Raw genomic sequence first — 17,291 nt, forward strand, 5'->3', positions numbered from 1 at the left:
TTGGAAAGCTCTATGCAATGGAACTGAATTCAAATGAAAGAGAAAATAATTTTCTCCCTGAGTCTCTGTATCCCACTGTCCAACCTGAGTCAACCAAATAATGCAAGACCTGGGAGAAATCTGAGATCAGAATATCTAGATTTTAGTTTAGATTCTGTGACCCATGATTGTGAATAATTCATTTTCTCTCTCTGGGCCTCAGTTTGCCTATCAGCACCAGATGGGGACCAGAGCAGCCTGACACTCCATAACTCAAAGTTGCACCCACATCTCCTACTTCTGGGAGGAGGAAGGAGGGATTATGGGGCAGTGGCATCAATCTCCTTCCCGGGATGGCTCCTCTGAGCTCTATATTTCTTGCCTATAGTGACCAGGGAATTTTCTCCTATTGATTGCTTTCTGTAATCGAGCTTAACAAATAGAACTTCCCTCAAATGATTCTTCCAACTAAACTGATAGAAAGCTAACCTTGTTATATTTATTGACAGAACATTGAAATAAATATTATAGGTCTAGAGGGAATGTTTCAGCTCATTGATTTTTTTAAGGAAATAATAAATGGAGCCTATTCCCTTTGGCATATTATGCTGGGAATAATCTGAAAAAATGCTTAGCTTGTTCAACACAGAGCTTAGAAACCCTTCTTCCACTCCCTGTGGAGCAGGGCCCCTTTGCATAAATCTGCTCTGGCCCAGACAATCAATTTTCAATTTTAATTATTTTCAAAACTCGTTTATTATTTGCTTGTTCTGTGAGTTGGGAGCTTTACTTTCTTGGCGAGTCTACAGCCAGGAGTGGTCAGACCTCTGGCCTAGGTCTGAATGCATGAAAATTCTTAGTTCTATTCACCATCTCTCTTTCCAGGGTCCCTGGTTTGAGAACAGGGGTCTGAAAATCTTCCATTTTTGTAAATAAAGTTTTATTGGAAAACAGTCACACCCATTTGTTTATATGCTATCTGCAGCTATTTTCTACTATAATGATAGAGTTGATTTGTTGTGACAGAGGTCAGAAAGCCCACAAAGCCTAAAACATTTATTATCTAGTTCTTTTTAAAAAAATATTTTTATTGATTTCAGAGAGAAAGGGAGAGGGAGAGAGAGATAGAAATATCAATGAGAGAGAATCATTGATTGGCTGCCTCCTCCACGCTCCCTACTGGGGATCAAGCCTGCAACCCGGGCATGTGCGCTAGACTGGAATTGAACCTGGGACCCTTCACTTGGCAGGCCAATGCTCTATCTACTGAGCCAAACCGGCTAGGGCTATCTAGTTCTTTACAAAAGTTTTCCCATCAATCTAGAGTCTTTCCTACCCTTCTCAATGAGACCAGAATGTTTTACTCACTCACTTAGGGGTTTCTGGGTCTCTCCTGAACTGAGTGACTACCATAATAATACTAGCTAATGCCTCTATAGTGCCCTTCTAGGTCCCTGACACTATCCTAAGGCTGTGAGATGTATATTCATTTCATCCTCACAATGACTTGAGGGAGTAGGATGATTAACCTTGTTTTAAAAATGAGGAAAACAGGACACAGAAAAGTTAAGTGACTCACCTAAGGTCACACAGGTAGAGTACAGTAGTGCTGGGATTTCAATCCAGGTATTTTGGCTCCAGGGATAGTGTCAGTGGTGATGGGTTCTCAGAGAAGCTCTAGGTCAATGTCCCTAAAGTGCAGATGGGATTCAGGCCTGAAGAGGGGTCACGTCGTTGGTGATAAAGCTGGAAGTAGAATCCAGATACATGTTTCAGGGACATGTCTTTTTGTTGTTCTTATTACATTGTTCTGCTTAGCTTCATCACCGCCCCCCCCCCAAGTCTTGGAAGGTTATATTGTCCACTGCATCACTTATTACTTCTTTCCCAGTCATCTCTTCTTTTTACTCTCCCATGTTGGTAGAAGAACTTGGTACCTGGCTCAAGGGCTTCTTTTCTTAGACAATTTCATTATTCCTCCCTGCCACAGCCATTGCTGAGTACCTAGAACACACTGCAGTCAGTGATTCCCATGGTCATTAGCAGCCCATTGGGAAAGAACTTAAACCACATTACAGACTCATATACAATCAAAGGTTTGGGCTGCATATATGCCAGTCGTTTCCAATTAAAAATCATTCTTCGATCCCTTGTCCTCCCTGGCTATTAGCATATCCTTGAGCTGCCATTCAAAGCCAGATTGATTGAAGGAGTTTCTACTCCATCATTGTCTCCATGTACTTCCCACTCATTTACCCTCAACCCATTCTGTCCTGGCGCCCATCCAGAGCCTGTCACTGAAACTGTTCCAAGAAGGCTCCTAAGGATGCCCAAATTGCAAGGACAGTACTTTCCAGCCTGTATCTTCAGTATCTCTCTTGCCTTTAAAACTGTTGACCACTCCCTTCTCCTTGAAATGTTTCTCCCTAACAACATTTCCTGGCCCTTCTCTTACCTCTCCAGACGTTTTTTCTCAGGCTTCTATTCTGCTTCTGCTTTGTCTGCCCTGTTAAATTTTAAGTTGCCTGGAGCTGCACCCTTGGTCCTCTTATTGCACTCAGGCTCAGGCGACAGCTCTGACTACCTATCATCTACCTCCCAGGATTCCCCCAAATCTCAACCAGCTGCCTAAATCTCCAAAATATATGCACAAGTGGACATCACCCAGATGTCCCACAGGTGCTTCAAAATCAACTTCCCAATGCTGAGTTCATTGTTGTTCCCTCCAAACCTACTCCTCCCATAAATTACCAATATTGATGAGTTATCTCGCCACCCACCAAGCTGTTAGAGCCGGAGGCTTTTGCTGTCTCATGTCTTATTTAGAACTGGCCCTGTTGATTCTGGTTCTTAAATACCTCACATATATTCTCTCTATTTCACTCTCAGTGCAACACTGGATAATTAATTGGTTAATGAATTCAACAACTATTTATTGCATATTACTATGTGCTGCTGGGGGAAGCAGTATCACACAGACAGACACTGGCGCTCTCATGGACTCAGATTCTTAGTAGGGGGAAATCCTCGGTAAACAAGAAAGCGCATGCTTAAATAAAATAATTTCAGGTAATGTTAGTCTTATGAAAAAACAAAAAAACAAAAACAAAATTGGGTGATGTAAATGAAAGTCACCAGAGGTGAACTCCTCTAGACTGAGGATTAGGAAGGACTCTCTGAGGAGGTGATATTTGAGTGAAGACCTGGATGACAAGAAAGAGCAGCCATACAAAGATGTGTGAGTGTTCCAAGCAGGGGGAGACCCTAGGATGGGAATAAGCTTGGCTGGGTTCAAGGAACCAAAACAAACAAACAAACAAACAAACAAAAAAACCCCCCACAAACAAACAAGCCCATGGCCAGCAGGAGTGTGGTGAGTTTGGGGAAGACCAGTAGGACATGCATTTCAAGAGGTAGGTGAAGGTCACAGCATACTGGGCCTTATAGGCCACTGTAGAGAATAGATTTTTATTCTAAGAGTGATGAGAAGCCTTTGGGGGAGTTTTAAGCAAATGAGACCTGATTTACAAGTTAGAAAGCTCACTCTGGTTGCTCTGTTGACAATGGGTGGCATGGGGTCAAGGGTGAAGGCAGGGGCATGGTTAGGAGGCCATTGCAGCCGTGTGGCTAGGATGGGAAGAGATGTGGTGAAGTCAAGATTTGTTTTGGAGGAGAGCCATCAGGCTTGCAAATGGATCGGATGTGAGGGGCGAGAGAAAGAGGAAGCAAGGATGTCTCCTTAAGACCTCAGTCCTCCTCCCTCCCTATACCTCATTATGAAAAAATAGAGGCCCTGGACAAGAATTCCAACTCTGTCCCATCCTTATGCTTCCTGACAACACTCAGAAAGGGGCTGAAGGTCAAACTCATCTTGCCTGGGGGCAGCCTGGCCTAGAGGCAAGCTGACAGGTGGGCCTTGATCTTGAAGTGAACCATGGGGAGGAGGTGATCCCAGCCAGGCTTATTCCCATTTTCCCATTCCCACCTGGCTTTGTCCTGAGAACAACCAAGCTGAAGAGCTATCAGCCCTCATCCCGGTTACCCTGTCTTAGCCAGGCAAGTGGTGGGAGATGCTTGTCACTCGGCCTGGAAGGCTGATGAGTCCTGTGGTGCCCACTGGGCTGTGGTTTACACCGCATGTGGCAGAATGGAAAGGTGTGGTCTCAACTAGCTCCTTTTTGGGCTTTGGAGACTCTGGGTGTCAGAATTCCCCTCTCTGGCCTGTTGGGGAGGATAGATTTGTGCCTCTAGAGCAGCGGTTCTCAACCTGTGGGTCACAACCCCTTTGGGGGTCGAACGACCCTTTCACAGGGGTCGCCTAAGACCATTGGAAAACACATATATAATTACATATTGTTTTTGTGATTAATCACTATGCTTTAATTATGTTCAATTTGTAACAATGAAATTGGGGGTCACCACAACATGAGGAACTGTATTAAAGGGTCGCGGCATTAGGAAGGTTGAGAACCACTGCTCTAGAGGCTAAAAGAGGAAAGAGGAGCTTGGTTTTAGCATCACAGAAGCAGGCAAGTCCTCCTTAGGGGAAGGTGGGAATTAAAAGGAGGATAGTTTTCTAGAATCTTCTAACTATGCATTTCCTGACTATGATAATCTGGAAACTGACTCAACAGAAGTATATTCCCCTCTGTAACTTCCCACCCAGCCATTTTTCTACCTCTAATGACCAACCTTCGTGAACAGAGACCAAGAGTAACAATGTCTTCAGAGACCACAGGTGATAAGTGAGGTGGGCATTGTGGAGAGTTTATGTTCCACATGAAGGGTGAGAGCCGGGCACAGAGTGGCCCCTGCTCAGCTCCAGCAGATTGTTTACAGGTAGGAAGTTAAACCCGGTGTTGTCGGAGCTTCTGAGTTTTCAAGAAAAGTCAGAAATCTGGAGTTTTATGTGAAATATCCTGAATCTGAAATGTTGGCAACTAAATCAATTTAAAAAACATACCGCTGTGGACCAAACAAAGCTGCAGGAGGCATTTGGCCTGCGGGTGGCCACTTAGTGATGCCTGATATAGAATCACAGAGGGACCCGAGGCACAGTTGGGTCTAACAATAGCCAGGTGCACCAACTGATGCTGAATGCAAATAAAAAGCACTAGGAGACATCTACAGTTTAATGTACATGTGTTCCCAACTTAACTTACCAGGTCAACTTCATTGTTCACAGCTGCAGAAGATGGAAATGACTTTTCTCTTTTCTTTTTTTAAAACCCTCACTCAAGGATATTTTTTCCCCATTGATTTTTAGAGAGAGTGAAAGGGAAGGAGGAGGAAGAGGCGGGGAGGGGCGGGGGGAGAGAAACATTGATGTGAGAGAGACATCGACTGGTTGTCTCTCACATGGGCCCCGACCAGGGCTGGGGATCAAATCTGCAACTGAGGTACATGCCCTTGACTGGAAATCGAACTTGTAACCCTTCAGTGTGAGGGCCAATGCTCTAACCACTGAACAACTGGCTAGGGCTGTAAATGACTTTTCATTTGAACTAAATACTGAACAATATCCAATGTCTCTGTTAATATTGGTTCATTGGTTGATGGTTGAACACTAAGTATGTTTTCCTATTCTCATAGATATGCATATTCATTCCTTCGTTCAGCAAGCTCCTCTGGTTACTGTGTAGGATACAACCCTGGCTCCGTGTCAGGTTAAAAATGACCCATCATACCAGTCAGGAGAAGATAAGTGCTGTAAGAGTTATGAACAAAGGGCTGTGGAATTGAAGCAGAAAGATAATATTGATTGCATTTAGAGCACATGGGGAAGGTTTCAGAGAGGAGGTGACATTTGACCTGAGCCTTGAAGGATGGGTGAGTGGAATGGGGAGGAAGTAGGTTTCAGATAGAATTCTTGTGTGCAAACAACAGCATTAACTCCACGTAACTAATCAACAGGAGGCTGGGAGACCAGGTCTGGGAAAGCAGGAATCAAGGAGGCTGTGGAATCCTGGGCTTCAGGAAGCAGGGAGCTGAGGAGCTGGTTGTCGGTAAGAGCAGGTGGGAGAGGACCTGGCTGCTGACGCCAAGGCTGTTTCGGCCACTGTGGAAATTAACCTTCGAATGGCCCCATGATCCTAATGGCAATTGCTCAAGACTCAGAATTCTGACCAGCCAACTTTAGGTCACATCTCCCCACAGTCCCTCAAAGAGATCAAGGATATGACTTTTTATGTGCACAGTTGGTGATGAGCAGTGGGCAGTGAACACCGGGCATTACTTTCTGCCATGGCTCTGTACGATGATGACTATTGCCAGCCCCTGCTCGCTAATGAGGAGAGCACCCTCAAATCTCCAGACTGAGCAGTTCTGTGATGGGGCAGCGCGGGACCTCGGGAGACAGCAGGCTCTGCCCGGTGAGGAGATGTGTGGCAGAGACTGAGGTGGGCGGCCATACTGACCTCACTTTCCACTGGGGCCCATCACTGTGTGCCTCTGCCTCTGCTCCGCGCGAAGGCACATGCTGCCATCGGGAGCACTGTGGCTTCCTGTTTCTACTGGACACGGTGTGCTGTTCCTTAGTCAGCTGGAAAAAATAAAGGCGTATTTCCTAAAGATAAGCACCTTTTAGTTCTACTTATAAAAGGAATGAATAAAACTTAAAGTGATTTAATTAGTATGGAAGCAATCTAAATATATAATAATAAGGGATTGATTAAATACATTTTGGTACATACAATAGAATCAGCCCAGATTGCAAAACAGTCTAGCTATTCCAAACCTATTAAAATTCTCTCTCTCTCTCTCTCTCTCTCTCTCTCTCTCTCACACACACAGAGACACACACAGAAAAATGACTGGAAGGATATATTCCAAAATGTTGAGGACTATCTCTGGGTATTAAGATTCTGGGTGGATTTTATTTTCTTCTTTTTGATTATCGTGTCTTTTCTATAGTTTCTATAATACAGATGAAATATATTTTAATTAGAAAAAGGTTTTCTTAGGAAAAATAACTTGGTGAGTGCAATTGTCATTATTGTGAAAAAGCTACCTTTCTGCTATCAGTCATGAGAATCAGCTGAGCATATACCGAGTGACATGCAACACAGGTCTGAACAAAGCCGAGAATGCAGCTGAGAAGTGGGTGGAAGGACATCTCTACTGTCCCCAAATTGCCTTTTCCTTGCCCCTGCCAGGGACAGCCGTCTTGCTTGGCAGTCCCTTTTAGGGGGGTGAGGAAATGGGGTCAAGTTTCCATCCGTCCAAGGCCCGTGTCTCTGCCTTGCTCGGTGCTTTTGCCCATGAGATTTAGGACACTTTTACCATAATATTTATTCAGTTTTATGGCTTTAAATATAACACTAACTCCTAATAATCAATATTGATTTAACTATAATATCTTATTTATAGACACAGCCCTCTGGTTTGCATATGGACTCAAACTGTAATGCAACTGAAATGAGCCACTCACTCCTCTGGGCCCGGGCCAGCCATGGAGGACTGTCAGCCTCTGATGAATGGCTCTGAGGCCAATGCAGAGCTGGGGTTTTTCTGATGCCCAACTCTCCCCACTCCCTCCAAAGTGGTTGCTCCTCACCAGCCAGAGCCACCCTGGGGCCGAGGATGCCTGTTTGTTTCATGCAACATAATTGTCAGTTTTCAGGAGACAAAATTCTAACTGAACTCATTGAAGGGCAGTTACAATTAGTTCTAGGTGGAAATAAAGAGAAACAGTCAGAGTACAAAGGATGAGGGAGGGGCTGGGAAAGAAGGGACTTGCACCCTCCCCCCCAAGTGACCCTGACAGGACTGAGGATGTCTAGAGAAGGCCCAAAGCTTGATGAGCAGGGCTCTGCCCACCATTCTCTTCTCATTGTGCCTCTCAGCTCTGGCTGAACACCGGAATCACAGGCAGTTTTCTAAAAACACCACTTCCTGAGTCCCACTCATGAAAACACTGCTGATCCAGCAGGTCATGGGGCGAGGCAAGCACAAAATCCCCACATACTGGCCTCAATCCCTCCTTTTCCTTGAGTTATTGGAATAGGTCTTGCTTTCTTAAAACTAAGGACCCACAAATCAGAGGTACCCGACATAGGGGCCCAAGTTCCTAAGGGGTGGCATCATGCCAGCTGAGGGTTGGCACACATAGGCCTTGGCTCTGACTCCAATTCCTTTGTGGTCCTGGCCATGTCAGCAGGCACAGCTGGTGAAGAACAAGTCCCTTGTCATCTCCGTGTGTGGTGTTGCTTGGTGGCTGAGACTCTCAGCACATAGGGGACATTCATGCCCCTCCTCCCTACCCCAGAGGGGGCACCAAGAAGCTCACAGGGTGCCTTGCTGCCTCTGGCCACCCCCTGGACTGGGTGATGGGGGCCAGCTCAGGGAGAGCAAACAACTTTCGAAGATCTAGACCCTCACTTGGCACTTCTGATGCCCAGGAGTTTTCAGGAGGCACTGACAGTTGCTGGTGGGGCTGGGAGGGTGCAGGTAGAGGGAGAGGGAAATACATTTTTAAAGATAACCTGGAGGCAAATATAATATTTATACTTATTTATCCTCAGAGCTCACTCACAAGGCCCCAGACATGTCTAATGAGCAGGGATTGCAAAATGGCCACGAATCCTACTTGTTTGCCTTTGCACAGTCTCTGAGCAGTCACACAGACCCAGATTTTTCAACTGTGTGACCGCTGCAGGCAAAACGGCTGTAAGGAACACCGGGACGTGCCTGAGCGCCTGACTCCCAGAGGCATTGAGCCACAAAACTGCCGATCCAGGAAAATAAGGCACTCCCCTCCACCCCCAACTTGGCAGAACTCTGAGCATCCACAAATACACACATGAGCCCCTGTGACACACATATGCACAAGCATGCACACACATACACACACATGCACACTGAGGCACACAGGGACCCTCACATGCCCTCATGGCCTCCCTCACAGGCCTGCAGGCACATCCCTGTCCAAATTCATACATGCTCTCCAAAGCAGGTGTAACATCTGGTACATCTGGACAGAATCTCCCTGACTCGGGCCCTGTTCTATCCTGCTCACTCTGGACACCAATGACCATAAGTAATATCCAAAGGAACTTGCTATGTAGAAAGTCAACAGGATTAACGGAGACCAGCACAGTCTGTTCTGAAATGAAGTGACGTACAGTTTACTATATGGTTAACTCAAGCACCCATGCATAGTGTATATTTATATAAATGCATATGGGATGCATGCCAATAGAACAATATATAGGGAAGCCCCTAGCTAATGGGAGTATGTCTGTGCTGGTCTCTGACTCCCCAGGCTGGGTCAGGTCTGCTGTCAGAAGTTGTCAGTCACTGGCGTTCCCTTACGAAGTGCGTGACAGTGCGCCTTCTATCTGTGACATGAGCTGTTTCAGTCTGTTAGCTCGGCCTGTGGGCCCTGTGAGGAGGGGCCCGTCTCTCTGCTCACCATTGTATTCTGAGTGCCCGACACATGGCAGGTGCTCTGTAAATAGACGGCTGAACTTGAACGAAGGCACGGTCCTTGCCTTCTGTTGACTTTCCTCTCTGTGCTGCTTGACAATCAAGTCTCACACCTTGGCACCAAGAGGTCACTTCTTTTAGTACTGACGGCAGAGCATTCCCAGGCCTGTTCTGAAAAGCTCACATTTCAGCTACAGCACCGGGGTCAACTGTATTTCTAAGGAGGTGATTTTCCTCCGAGGTGTTGCTGGTAGTTTGTTTAACTGGAGAAATACCATCTCTCTGTTTACCTGGGGGTGTAGTCTATGTACAGAGTCCTGTCTAATGGTTGGATTGTGGTTGGCCTGACTGGGCTGTGGGGAAGGGGGCGTAGTTTTCATAGGACAATGTCATTTCCAGATACAGTCTGGCCTGAAAAAGATCCTTGTGGAAGGAAGTCCGTGTTTTTAAGGCCACGGTCTGAAGTCTTCATCGACAGCCATCGCATTGGGTCAAGCCTGACCAGTTTTTGCTACAGCCAAGGGGGGAGGTTGGCAGGACCAGTCTCTTGACTGATCAGGGCTAGAACATCAGTTTCTGACCCACTCATTATGCTAATTTCTGTCCAAATGCTTGCTCTGGTTTCTAGGCTGCTGGGTGGTTGTCCCCTCCCCTCCAAAGAAAAAGAAAGAGCAGCAATTTCCTAGATGCTATTGACAAGGTTTTATTTTAGCAACTTGGGAGTGTCTTTGATAAACAGCTGGTTTTGCTGGCTAATCACTATTTAAAAGAAGGTTTTTTAAAAATTATTTTATTTTAATTTTTAAAAAATATTTTTATTGATTTTTTTCAGAGAGGAAGGGAGAGAGATAGAGAGCTAGAAACATCAATGAGAGAGAGACATTGATCAGTTGCCTCCTGCATACCCCCCACTGGGGATGTGCCCGCAACCAAGGTACATGCCCTTGACGGGAATCGAACCTGGGACCCTTCAGTCCGCAGGCTGAGCAGAGGGCCTGGCCCTTTGGAAGAGCTCAACGAATACTGAACTGCCGTGGGCTCTCAGCTGCATTGGTCCAGCCTCTTTATGTGTCTTCATGCAGGTCGTCAAGGACCCTAGATCAGTGGGTCCCCTAGCTCCTCCCATGGATTCTGAGACTTGGCTGATGCCTCAGGGACCCAGGCTGCATGGAGCCTCCAGCAGCCTCTTAGACAGATGAAATTCCATCTTTCCCTTCACAGTTTACCCAGGCCCAGCAGCCCTCTCTCATCTGCTGTGTCCCAAGTTCTTAGCTAGGTTCTACCCCTGTGACTCCTAAACATTTCCCCAATTCCCCAAAAGAGCCCCTTGGTCCAGACAGCGGTTCCCCCACCATCCTGCAGAAATAACGAGGTGGGAAGTTGCTGCAGGAGCATTTGGAAATGGGAACCAACAGCATCTCTCACACCAGGGACCAAAAGCTCAGGCGAGCCCAAACAAAAGCATGTTTGTCCCAAGGAGCTGGTGGTCATGGTCACCTCCTGGCCAGGGAGCAGTGAACTTCACAGGATGCTTCTTGCTGCGGCCTCCCCGGGGACAGGGCCCTCCTTGATGCCTGGGGAGCTGATTTTTCCAAGAAGGGGTGGGGTGGGGGAGGAAGGCTGCAGCTGGGCCCCAACCCTTTGCCCTCCTGCCTTCCCCAGCTAGAGCCAGAGCCGGAAGGGGACTGCCTCCAGCAGTGATGCAGACCTCGCCCTTCCTGCCTGGCCACATGGGGTCCCCTAGCTCCTCCCCGATCACATGGGGCCAGGCAGGGCTCCGTAGCTGGCTGAGTTTGCTTCCGAAGCTCTCGATCTACTCTCTGGGTTTTCTCCCCGACCCTACCCCATCCCTTAGCATTTTACTTTGGAAGTTTTCAAACTTATAGACAAGCTGAAAGAATAGTTCAATTATTATCTACAAATCTCGCATCTAGGTCAGCATTGGGCCACATTTGCTCCATCTCTCTCTTTGGGATGGTGTTTGAGAATAAGTTGTAGACGCCATGACACCTCACCCCTCAGTGCTTATTGTGCTTCTACTGCGAAGAAGGTACGCTTCTCCATACGCACACTGCCGTTATTGCACATGAGAAATTAACAGTAATTCCATGCCACAGTCAGTTTCCAGCTCATGTTCATGTTTTCCAATTGTCCTAAAATACTTTTTATAGCTGTCTTTTACAAAAAATTTTGAGCTAGAATCCAATCAAAGTATATGTTTTGCATTTGGTCTTTTAGAATCTATGATCATTTTCTTAGCTTTTTTTTTTTCTTCTTCTTTGAAGAGTGGAGGCTAGTTTTCTTGTATAGAAAATTCTAGATGCCAAATTTATCCGATTGTCTCCTCCTGGTGTCATTTAACTTGTTTCTCCTTCACCCATTTATCCTGTAAACTGGAAGTTAGTTCTAAAAGCTTAATTCAATTCGAATCAAACATTGTTTGCAAGAATATATCCCGGGGCTGTACCTTAATATTGTAACATATCAGAAATGCATCCTAATTTCTTAGAATTTTTCTTGAAGTTCACATTGAAAGAATGAAATAAGGTTTAGTGGTCATGTATTCTCTCTCTTTAAAAAAAATATATTTTATTGATTTCAGAGAGGAAGGGAGAGGGAGAGATAGCGATAGAAACATCAGTGATGACCCCATACAAGTCTTGTGCTTTCTTCATTCCAGAGTCTCACTATTTTCAAAGCATCTTCCCTCCTCTGCACCTTTGCATGTGCTGTTCCCCCTGTCTGGGATGTCTTCTCCACTCCCATCCCCTACTTCATGCCCATTCATTGCTCAAGGTCCAGCTGCAATACTGCTTTTCCCAGAAGCCTCTCCTGCTTCATCTGCATCCGAATTCATCCCCACTTCCGGGTCTCAGAGCCTTTCTTGTGCCTCTGTTGCAGCACTTCTTCCCTGTCATCTGGGAGCAGAAGCTTGCTCATGGCTAGTAGGGTGAGGGCTCTGGAGTCAGGCTGCCCAGGTTTGAATCCAGCTCCATCATTTACTGTGTGACCTTGTGCATGCCACGTCCCCTCGCTAAGCTTTGGTTTCCTTATTTGCAAGGAAAGAGGGTTAGCAATGGTCCCAACTTCATAAGGTTGTTCTGCAAATCCCATGATGCTCATGTGAAATGCTGGGCAGAGTGAATGGGAATCCCACAGGCTGTAAGCACTTCGTGAATGGAGACTATGTTGGTTAAATCTCCTCCCTGGACCCAGCACATGGCTTGACACAGAGCAGGTAGGGGAGATTCTGACAACCATGTTTGTGAGTTGACATCTCCTCCAAATAATAATGGGCCTAAAAAGCAGTGGACATGGGGCTTGCCTGGGTTTTGGAAACATGGCACCCCTTAGTGTGGGGCAAGGCTGAGCTGGGCCCACAGCCAGCAATGAAGTAGGTGCTAATAATATCATTATATGCTGAATAATTAACTGTCATTTAAATATTCATATGTTGTTGGGGGCAAGGCCTTTTATCAGCATCTGGGGATGTGTCGGCAGAGGAAGGAGATGGATGTCAGCAACGCTGACTTTGCCTGTGAAGGGCGACCCGGGGTCCAGAGAGAGCTGTTGGAGTGGCCACCAGACAGTCAGCTAATATATAACTGCAATATCCCCCTATGATAAACTGCAATTTCATAAATGCCTGATGCATATGAGCAAGCCCAAAACAATATTGGAGGCATTAATTTCATTTGACTAATGCTTATCTATATTTTATTCTGTTCCATCTTTAAAGAGGTGCCTCTTTCTTTCCTGCTAAGGGAGGTGGGGCCAGAGACCTGCAGAGGGCCTGGAGCAGAGGGGAGCTGAGGGGGTTGGAGACTGCTTCCCTGTTCTGCGCCCTGAGCTGCAGGCACGGGCTTGGGGCAAGTGTGATGGGCTGTCCCTGAGCCTTGGAGCCCTGCCTTGGGTACCTCTGCCTCTGGCTCTTTGGAAGAAGAACCCAGGCTCTCTGTTGAGTCAGGGTGAGGGCTGAGGGTATCTAGGTCCCGGCCAGGTGGGCTGGAGGTGCTGTAGACCCCCTACTTATTTCTGTTAAGGATGAGCCTAGGGAGCACCCTGCAGGGAGAGGTTTGGGAAGTTAGGGACTGTTACAAAGCAACTACCCCAGAGTGGGGAAGAGGAAGAAAGGGAAGAAGGGGGAGAATGGGAGAAAGGAAGTTGAGGGAGAAGGACAAGAGGTTGAAGGAGGATGAAGAGGAGAAGGAAGAAGAGGAAAGGCAAGGAACAGAGGAAAGAGCCTGAAGGGGCTGGTGACAGGATAAGCTGGCTACCCTGGAGGCAGCCCGGTGTGGGGATTAACAGCAAGGGTTCTGAAATTAGGCAATCCTCGGCTTGAATTCAGGCTGTGCCTCTAATTAGATGTGTGACCTGGGGAATGATGCTCACCTTCTCCAAACCTTAGCTTTCCATTTGTAAAATGGGAATAATAATAGTACTTAACTGATATATTATTAGTTGTCTATTTCTGCATAAATTTTAATAAATTACCACCAACTTCATGGATTTAACACACATTTCTCATCATTTCCATGGGCCAGGTGTTTGGGCACAGCTTAGTTGGGACATCTGAAGGACTCACTGGCTACAATCAAGGTGTCAGCGGGATGTGTTCTCAGCTGGAGGCACAACTGGGGAAGAATCTGCTTCCAAGCTCACTCAGATTGTTGGCAGACTTTACTTCTTTGCTGTTGTAGGACCAAAGGCTCTGGCTTTTAGTTGGTTGTCCGTTAGAGATGGCCCTTATCTCCTAGCTGTCACCACAATTGCTGGCCACACATCCTTCTCCAATATGGCCACTTACTTCATCAAGCCTTCAAGGACAGCCTCCAATTCCATTCTGCAAAGATGAAATCTTATGTAATGTGACATAACCATCCATCAACTTTGCCATATTCTATGGGTTAGAAGCAAGTCACTCATTGGCGGGGGGATTGCATGAGGGCATGAAGACCAGGAGATGGGGATCACCTGTGAGTCTGTCCACCATACCTGACAGTGACAGCTTGCATCTACTCAGTGCCAAACACTGTTCTAAGTGCTTTCCATGAGCTACCTCTTTTGATCTTCAGAACAACCCCATGATGTGCTGTCACTATCACTACTCTACTGAGGAAGAAATAGCAACACAAGAGGTTAAGTAACAGCTATATAGTTAGTAGCAGGTAGAGTTTGCACGTGAGCCATGCACTCTGGTTCCAGGCCATAGAACCTTAGACACTATGAATGCACAGAAGATGCTGAATACAGGTCCTGGTACAAGACCTACTAAACATTACCCCCAAATAACTCAGTGGCTCAGCCTTCTTTGGCAGCCTCTGCTTGCACCCTGCACCCATGTGGAGGCCAGAACCACAGCGCTTCACATCCCCAGAGTAACTGGACCCAAGCCCCAGAGCACAGGAGAGCAAAATGGGGAGATGGCAAAGTGACATTGTGGGTGTTTCCTTTACCTGAAACACGCCCAGCCCAAAGCTAGTAATCTTGCAGGCCTCAGCTTAAAAGTCACTGTTTCCTATTGCTGCGGTAACAACTGAAATAAAAACAACACACATTTATTATCTTACAGTCGGAAGTCTGAGCTGGGTCTCACTGTGCCATAATCAAAGTGCTGGTAGGACTGTGTTTTCTTCTAGATGATCTAGGGCCTATTTTCTGTTAGTTTGTTTTTGTATTTCCAAGTTTCTAGAGCCACCTGCATTTCTTGGCTTGTGATGTCTTCCTCCATCTTCAAAGTCAGCAATGGTCAATTCAGCCTTTCTTACACCGCCTCACTCTGATCCCGACTCTTTTTCTGTCTCCTGATTCCACTTTTAAGGACCCTTGTGATTATACTGGGCCCACATGGATGATCCAGAATAACCTCTCTACTTTACAGTTCGCTGATTAGCATACTTAATTCCATCTGCAACCATAGTTCCCCATTTGTCACATAGCATACTCAAAGTTTGGGGGATTAGGTCATTGTTGTGGACTGAATGTTTGTGTCCCCCTTCCCCAAATTCGTATGTTGAAATTCCAGTGCGATGATATTAGGAGTTTTTGGAAGGTAATTAGGATTGCATGAGGTTATGAGGGCTGAGTCCTCATAAATGGGATTAGTGCCCTTATAAAGGAGACCTCAGAGAGCTCCCTCATCCCTTCTACCAGGTGAGGACACTGTGAGAAGACCATTCTACAAACCAGGAAGTGGACCGTCACCAGGCACTGAACCTGCCAGCACCATGACCTTGGTCTTCCAGCCTCCAGAACTGAGAAATACGTTCCTGTTGTTTAAACCACATGTCTATGTTATTTTGTTGGAGTAGCCCAAATAGACTAAGACAGACATGGCTATCTTCTTCTACCAGGTGAGGACACAGTGAGAAGACCGTTCTACAAACCAGGAAGTGGACCGTCACCAGGCACTGAACCTGCCAGCACCATGACCTTGGTCTTCCAGCTTCCAGAACTGAGAAATACGTTCCTGTTGTTTAAACCACATGTCTATGTTATTTTGTTGGAGTAGCCCAAATAGACTAAGACAGACATGGCTATCTTAGGGGGATGAGTCGATCTTCTGCCCATCACACTTCCTTAGGGGGTCCAAGTTGGGTGCTGTACCCAGTTCCCACCTGGCATCCTTCACTTCTCCATTGCCACCTTTATTTAGCCTTTTTCTCAAACTCACAGGCCCTCAGGGGCCAGGAGTTAATACTAACGAATTCTCTGAGTGTACGATAATGAGAGGTAGCACTGTGGCATAAGAAACCCTGCTTCAAATGCAAACATTTTAAAACATTGTTCTGGTTAAATAAAACCTTCTGTGGCCATATTCAGCCTGCAGGCTGCCAGTGTGCTCCTGGGGGTCCTGTTAGACTCTAAGTCCCGGGGATCCGAGCTGGGCGGCAGGGCCCGCACCTCAGTGAGAGGCAGGGGCACGCACTGGGCAGCCCGGTCAGGGAAAGGTCTCCTTCTCTGGGCCAGTGCAGCCTGTGCAGGCAGATGTCAGCCCCACTCTTGCCAGGTGCTTGTGCCGGGCACAGCCTGCACACTGTCCATGGTCCTGTCCTCAGCACCTCATACATATGCATGACCCATACATGTGCATCACCTCATGCATGTGCATGACTCACAACACACATGTGGATTAGATATCAGTTGCGCGTGTGATTGAATAAAATCCAGTGCCTTCTCGCCCACTCTCACCCTGTTCAGGGGTCTGTGACCTCCTTCCGAAGAGCTCAGCTTCTCTTGACAAGCGCCAGCCACGGACACAGGCACGGAGCGCGAGTGCATGTGTGTGCGTGTGTGCACGTGCATCAGTCACAGGCTTCAGTGACTTGGAACCCAAGGTCTTTGCACCTTTGCAGGAAATCACCATGACCTGTGACCAAAAGGCTGGGGCAGAGGCTGGCAGCCGAGGGGGTTCCCGCCTGTCCTTGCTGCTGTCCCAGCTGCTTCCTTCCCACCCTCTTCCCCCACCCCTTACATTCGCGATTCCCTGGAGGTCGGGCCTGGTGTAATTACAGGGTATCTGCTGCCTCCCTATAAATCTAATAGACTTTTTGGCCTTGTCAGATTAAAACTTACCTATCAACCCGCCGCAGTCCTCTAGATCTCCCTAAATCTGTACTTGGGAGAGAATTTATGGTCAGGAATTGCATTTTGCAAAATGATTAAAGTTGCCAAACAGCCATAAAAAGTTGCAGGAGGAGATATGGTTTTTTTGAAAGTCTGCTTAATTTATAAGGGGTGGAAGGTTTATTGTCATTTAGAGTCCACGGCGAGGCAGCGATGGAGCGCTCGGCGGCAGCTGTGCACAGCTGCTCTCGCTTTATGCCTTTTACATGTTTTTAAATTGCCCTGTTAGAATCTGGCCTTCCGCAGCAGCTGAACCGCCA

This window comes from Myotis brandtii, unplaced genomic scaffold, assembly GCF_000412655.1.
Source record: "Myotis brandtii unplaced genomic scaffold, ASM41265v1 scaffold274, whole genome shotgun sequence".
In the NCBI taxonomy this organism is placed as follows: Eukaryota; Metazoa; Chordata; class Mammalia; order Chiroptera; family Vespertilionidae; genus Myotis; species Myotis brandtii.